At 44.6% G+C, this 7,226-nt stretch overlaps 1 protein-coding gene across 2 annotated transcripts in view; it reads right to left on the minus strand.

Moving 5' to 3' along the window:
* Window positions 1–6,845, minus strand: part of Sog (chordin short gastrulation) — a 127,353-nt gene extending 120,508 nt beyond the window's left edge. Inside the window, exons 1-2 of one of the 2 annotated variants that reach the window (XM_076828691.1) lie at window positions 6,303–6,845; window positions 5,637–5,846 (exon numbers count right to left, since the gene is read on the minus strand). The gene's annotated coding sequence lies outside the window, so the exon portion shown is untranslated. The remainder of the gene's footprint in view (window positions 1–5,636; window positions 5,847–6,302) is intronic. The other variant, XM_076828700.1, reaches the window with a different exon arrangement.
* Between the last annotated feature and the right edge of the window lie 381 nt (window positions 6,846–7,226).

The raw sequence follows: 7,226 nt of genomic DNA on the forward strand, positions 1-7,226 counted from the left end.
TGGCCGAAGGTGACCTTTGGTTTAAATTAAAGCGACGCCACCCGACGCTTCGCGGTTCCGCCTCGACGTTCTCATTCAAAAACACGCGCGGCTGCCCGCCCCCCGCCCGCGGGTCGCATTATTCCGCTGTCGGGCCCGTTCGCTAGAGGGATTGCCTCGTTCAATCTCGAACCGTCGACGAACGGTCCGCCAGCTGTCGTCGAAGAAAAACAACGGACCTTGCAAACCGAGAGCCTTCCACTTTCACTCTTGCAACGCTTAAAAATCATAACATTTCAATGCCTCTCTTGATGACTACCATTTTCTACTCGGGTCGACGTAAGAGGGAGAATAAAGTTTGCTGAATAAATAGCCGAGTCCTGCTGGAGTCGTTTCGATTTGCCTCCGGGGCACGGGAGTTGAAGGGTGTCCGAAATATACGCGTGCAATTGGTGCCTAAAAAGTATACACACTTACTGACAAAAGTTAAGAAACGAAATAATCGTTTGGGAATTACTGTATATTCTTCATCTTGTGAGATACATACGTTGTAAGTAAAATTAGCATAAAGAGATAACATTTAATACGTCAACGTACAATAAATGTTTTTTTGAATGTACGTGTCTAAAGACTACAACTAGGGGAGGGCGGGGGCAAACGTAATACTTTTTACATTTGGCCTAGCCTACAATTATCTTTTATAGATATAAAAACGAAAATTGTGCCTTAAGATAGTGTGTTTCTTGGTCTATCTTTTGACCACAAATTCAGCCTTCCACGATAAGTAGTCAAAGAGTTATGGCAATTTTCCGCAGTGACTGTCGTTGTTACTTTTGTCCTGCAGGGGTAGGACGAAAGTAACACACCACGGGGACGACAGTAATACTAATTATTTTGAGTAGAATTAAGTAAAAACACTTCTCCCAAAGCAAAATAGGATTTTTTATTATCAGAAACGATAGAAACAAAAATTTAAATAAATATATTTTAAGTAGGTACCTAAAGATAAAAAAGCATAACCAGCTTCAAACATTTCTTTGATAGTGTGTATTAGATTTAATATGGAATCTCGTGTAACGGCCCCAAAAGTAACTAATATTTATGATTTTTTTAAAAAAAAACTATTGTTAATATTGGAGTCAACTCTTTTGGGATATAGGGAGGCATCTTTAAACTTACAGAAACGTTTTACTTTTGTCCCCGTAGCAACGTATTATTTTTGTCCCCAGCCATGTTTTTCAGCATAGACACATGTTTCTTAACTTTTGTCACAAGGCGTGTGTGTCGTTTCTGCGACCAAAATAAATTGTAGTCTTTAGACACGTATATTCGAAAAAACATTTATTGTATATTGACGTATGAAATATTATCTCTCTGTGCTAATTTTAATTCCAACGTATGTATCTCAGAAGATGAAGAATATACAGTAAATCCCAAACGATTATTTTGCTTCTTAACTTTTGTCAGTAAATGTAAATTATCTTAATTTTTTTTCTACGTGTTGAGTATTATTTCCTAATAATTGTTAGAACATCATTGCTTTAAGGTACGTTACAATGGGATCCAGAAGTGCTTCGACTGCTGAGGAACACAGTTCAGCGATACAACAAAGACTGAATTTGTATGAAAATATTATTTTAACCACCAATTCAGATTTCACGTGAAAAAACGAATTTTAGAAAACATTATTAATATTTTTGTTTATATCTTTTTCTAATTGCTTAAACAGTTGATAAAACTTTTATCGTTTGATAGATCTAATTGAAAGAAGTAACTTTTGTCTTGAAACTTTTTTTCTATCTCTTAAAGATTGCCAGTTACAAAATAAAATCGAAAAATAGCCGAATCTTCAGGAGTTAATTTCACCCCCTTAAAATGAATTTGTGTAGCAAACAAAATTTGCGATGTAATCGGGAGGAAATCCCCTACAAATTCACAAAGTTTTAGAATTGTTAAATTTCCGGGTTCGGGATCTTCCCTTGTAAGCAATAAGTACTGCAATTCGTAGAAGGTAGGAGTTTCATTTGCCATAAAACACAAGCTACTGATACTCTACACTCCACTCTACACCACAAGTATCTCTCCAACAGTGCACGAAAAGGTTCCCCGAAGCTTCCGCACCCAAAGACCCAACTGCCCCATTTCAGCAGGGCCTCAAGTCCCTTTACCCATAACCGCGTCTCGCACAAAGCAGCGAGCCACACGAGCCGCGTGATTAATATCGTCGGCGAATTAAGAAATCCCCCGTGCTGGCACGCGTACCGCGACGAAAGAGCATAGAGGAGAGAAAGCGTGGAAGATGAAACGAAATCCACCCTCCGTGCTTAATTTCGTCGAGGAGGGCCCGCTTGAATGGTCCCCCAGAAACGGAGCCGACACTGACGCCCCGTCTTCTTCGCACCGTCCGCCGAACAGGGCAACGAGAAGGCGCCGGACAGAGTCAGAGCGACAGAGAGCGGAGGAAAGGGAAACTGGTGGTGTCGTCGCACAAAGGGAGCGAAATGTTACGGGTCTGTGACGGGCCGAGGATGAACGGTTTCCGCGGCACCATTAATCTCCAAGACAATGGCCGGTTCTACGAAAAACTGTGCCCGAACGGCGGACCGATGAATAAAGTTACCAGCGCTGCGGCTGGTTTCACCTGGCCCGCCTCGTCGAGGATAATCCCGTCGCCGGTCGCGGAAGCACGTTTGATCGCGCAAGGTACCCGCAGAGAGGAGCCCGTAGGCCCCCCGGCCGTCCTCTGTAATTTAAATGGACCCGTGAATGCACTGCCGAGAGCTGGACCGTCGAGGACGGTCAGAGGAACGTAGACGGGTGCGCACGGTTTTACAGCGCGCCACGAGGTGCAAATAACGCCCGCAGGCTGTGCAGTCAGCACAGTAAACCTCGTATACCGAATCGGTTTACGACCTTCCGGCGCCTTGCTCGGGACACCTGCCCGCGCTTTCCCCGCGCGCGGCGACACCGCCTCTCCCACAGCGATTCTTGAAAACACTTTTCTGCACGGTCGCGCTCCCTCATTCTAGCGAACGCTGCGCTCGGAGGACGTCACTGCGCGCGGAGGGTGCGCGAATTCGTTGGTCCGTGGGTTCTATAGTTTATGGGAGAGTTATTTCGAACTCCTCGATAACCACTCGAGTGGTATACGAAGAAATCTAAGCTTTGAGGGCCAGTAGTCGTCAAATGTGTCTTTTCGGTCCCTACGAGCCCAAAACGCATATCCAGCTTGAAGTGTCCATGCTTCACTCGTACATTTGGGGCCCGTCCACCAATCGGTAACTATTTTTTCTAATGTCGGATTATAAGCAGAAGAAACTTATGCACCAAACGCACGTACGCGTCCATTGTCCGCGCTAACGACTTTCGCCTGACGCGTACATGCGTCTTTGCACTCGAGGGGTTAAAAGGCTAGTCCTGAGATAGCGAGTGCTCGAAGAGCTACGTTTATATGAACCGGAGCTAACACAATAATGTTGCAAGCCCGTCGACGCCGTGCATGCCGCACAATTATCGTCCGATGGTATTTAGAAAAAAGCTGCCCGTGGGGTATGCGCAAAGAACACGCGTCAGGACTAGCATTCCGTTGATCGCGTCAACCGAATGATTTATCGATGGAAGCCGCGCGAGCGGGCACAGAGGTTCCAGAGGACGGCGATCAAACGCGTACGTGTTTCTGTTTCGATCGAACCAGGCTGCACGTCCGTTTTCTCCACGGACAAGTTTGTTCGGCGCCTTGGACCGGCGCCAGTTGCGCGAAATTCTGAAATTCAAGCCGGCTACAGGGCCTTAACCGCCGGAATTAAGCAAACAGGAAGCGAGCGCGGCGCCGATTGTTTGCGTAACGCGATGTAACTAGGGATATGATGGACATCCGACAACCCCGCGCGTCCAGACGCCTTAAAGGTTATGACAGATGATAATTCGTGGATGACCGCTCGCTCGCGTATCGGGACACGCCCATCAACGATGACTGGACGAAGAAGCATTCGGCTCCGAGCGGGAATAGAGCCGAGGAATCGTGTACAGTGGTTTGTTTTCATTCCAAAGAGACAAGAAACATTTTGGCTGATGAAATTGTGCGAATGTGTAGTGTGTCGTGTATACAGAACGTGACAGGCGAAGCGATCGTGAGCTACATGAATGATTTTAAGAATATGAATTGGTGGAGATTGTTTGGATGTTCGCCAGTAATATTGTCTTCAATATTATATTTAAGGTGAAGTTTCTTTTTTTTTTTAGATTTACGTATTCTATTACACGAAAGGGCGACAAGTTGAAAAGGAACTATATTTCGCAAACGAATCGTTTCCTTGCAAAAGGTTGTCGAAGTTTTGGCCAATAAGATCGCGCGCAGATGACTCTGTAGACGCGAAGTAGGGAGAAGGCTCCGCCCCCTAGAACCAACCCTACGCGTCTATTTCGCCAACACTGAAATTCTTTCCTCAAAAATTATGGTCCCTGCGAAGCTTCTACTCTTTTCATTAAGTAGAATACGTGGACAAGTAAAAGTAACGTCATTGTCATAAACAAAAACACTAAATATTGCTACAGTTAATCAAAAACTCACATTCCTAAAATTCATTCTAATTCGAACTCTGCCACATGCTCCAAATCATATTTCACTCGCGACTATTTATTTCCTTTCCTAATCGAAACAGTACGAATTGCAAAAGTTCTAGCTCCGTTGACAGAATATGTATTCGAGAGTGTTGGGAGTTTTTGTTAGTAACTCTGTTTAAGTTGGTAACGAGTGTCCATTATATGGCGGTAGGTGTTATGGTGGCTCTTCCGGCGATGTAGAACCGAATGTAAAATGTAAAAGTGGTCCGCATTGAGTTTAAGAGTAAAACAAAGTAATAAGTTTATTTGCAAAGTATTTATATACATATATATTTTCGTTTGTATTAGTTAAAGTCAAATACATTTCAATATAGTGTTTAACAAACATAACTGAGAATATTTATTTTCACAAACCACGAGGCTTCCAACAGAGAGCATTTCCTCACCGAAACAATAGATATCTTACGTTATCCTACGATGGGACAACTAACATAGGAGCCTGTAACGCTCGAATCCGATTACACGTGTCTCCCGCATACAGCCCAACCGACCATTAACCCTGTCGATCTCATTTCACGCGCTGTCACGAACTCTATCGTGAGCGAGGATAAAACAACAAACGCGCGTCGAGCAAGGAGCAGTCCGCCCGTTTACGTTCCATCGGCCGGCGCGTATTATCTGTTGGACGGGCCACCACGATCGGGCCGTTCCGAGCACGAGATAACGATTATTATTGGCCGTCGTCGATCTATTCGCGGCCCCGGCAGAGAGACGTTAATTAAACCGGATCGAGGGCGGCTTCATGCACGCCACACGTCCCACGGATTTCACCGCGGATACTCGCTCGATGCGCCCGATTCGCATCGTTTACGAGGACTCCGCGATAAAAGCCCCCCTCGTATGGATGTTTTCGAGCGCCCCGGAGGAAAGAAACATGGTCCTTGTTTGCCTCGCGAGACTCGGCCCTTGATAAAAGATTCAACGAACAGACAGATAGACTGTGAAAAAGGCAGGGAAAGCTCCTCAAGGACAGACTCGTTTCAACTTTGTTTAAAATTTTTAATAAATTTATCGCATCTACGTATTCTACTCACCAGAAGGATGAAAAGTTGTTCAAGAACTATGTCTCGCAAACGAACCATATTCTTGTAAAAATGTGTTACAGATTCAGCCAATCAGATCGCGTGGAGTGGCTTCTGGGGGCGGAGCGCTTCCCCCACCCTGCCACCCGTTAGTCTATGCATCGAAGTTATTCGAATGTAGAAGCTCTTTCACGATGGTGACCTCCAGCTATGCACTCTCTTCTGTTTGCATGGGACGTGTGTAAATAATGCAACATGACTGGATTAAAATAATTGCTAAAGAATGAAAGATAGGAGGAAATCTAATTGGCTACGATTTTAATAATTTTTATTAAAGAAAGCTTCGTTTGCGAATTTCGCGTAACCTCCTAACCTCAACAGTTCTTCTTTCGCGTACAGTGCACCGTTTCAAGTTCTGCAGCCAGGTATATGTTTTTCGTTGAATAATTTACACATCTTTTCAATACTTAAATTTTATCACAAGATAACTTTTTGCGGAAGCCCGGAGTGCGCGGAACACCGATTGCGAAACGCTGCTCAACAGTACACTTATGTACTACTACGCAACAAATTCATTACGATAAGCAACAGAGAATAAAACGCAGTCGTCCAGTCGCGACCAACAACGAGGTTAATTAATTACGGCGCCAAAGAGGAAAAATTTAAATGAATACAGACCTGCCGCGCTTTTTTCCTCCTTTCATGGTAAACACCAGTTTCTGTCGTCGTCGCCGCGTTGAATAATGAACACGGCGCGCAGTCGCGAGCACGTAACTCGGCTTGCTTACAGCAATACCAACTTCCTGAACCGGCTGACGAATTTCCACGGATATTGGAAGGTTATGTACACTCCTCGACTGACAGTTCCCCCGACAAGGAAACGATTTCACGCGACGGTGTAGCATTTCACTATTTTCAAAGCAATCACTACGAACACCAACACAATTGTATTCTCATTAAGGCGAAACGAGCATTTCATCGTTCAACGACGTCACGGAAGAATCGCGCGCGCGCGCGCGCAGGTTCCCTCGTCCTCGTCCCTACTACAGCACTCAATTATGTACAAGCTTTCGATACGCGTAACGCGGCACTCTGTTTCGCAACGATAACGTCTTGTGGAAAATCGACGGCTAATACGTCTACGTCTCGACGAGAATAACCAAGGCCGACACTGCACCGGACGTACGAGCTTACAACCATACATGCTCGAAATTTTGGTGCTCAGTGCACACTGAGACTTAGGAGCCTCCCAGGGGGCGCTAGTAAAGAATCTGTATAGTCCTTGCCAAATAACTAGGGTTTATTGTTATGACTCCTCCGAATTGATAACTGTTTCTTCTGATAACTATTACCTTTTTTTAAGTTTCTTCGAAGAAGCGTAATGTAATTCCTCGGTGGTGAAGATCTGGCGGTACATGTGCTTAAGTAATGGGAACTTGGAGAAGATATTTAATTCGAATTTTTTAGGTTATTAATGGCGGTTGATTTTGAATCTTGATGGCGAACAATTATTCGTGTCAGATGCTCAAGATCTGTTACAATTACATACATTAATCTGATGTCAGTAGTTTAGGATTAAAAAAGGGGCCTGCTTTGATAATG

This window comes from Andrena cerasifolii, chromosome 1 (assembly GCF_050908995.1).
Source record: "Andrena cerasifolii isolate SP2316 chromosome 1, iyAndCera1_principal, whole genome shotgun sequence".
Taxonomy (NCBI): Eukaryota; Metazoa; Arthropoda; class Insecta; order Hymenoptera; family Andrenidae; genus Andrena; species Andrena cerasifolii.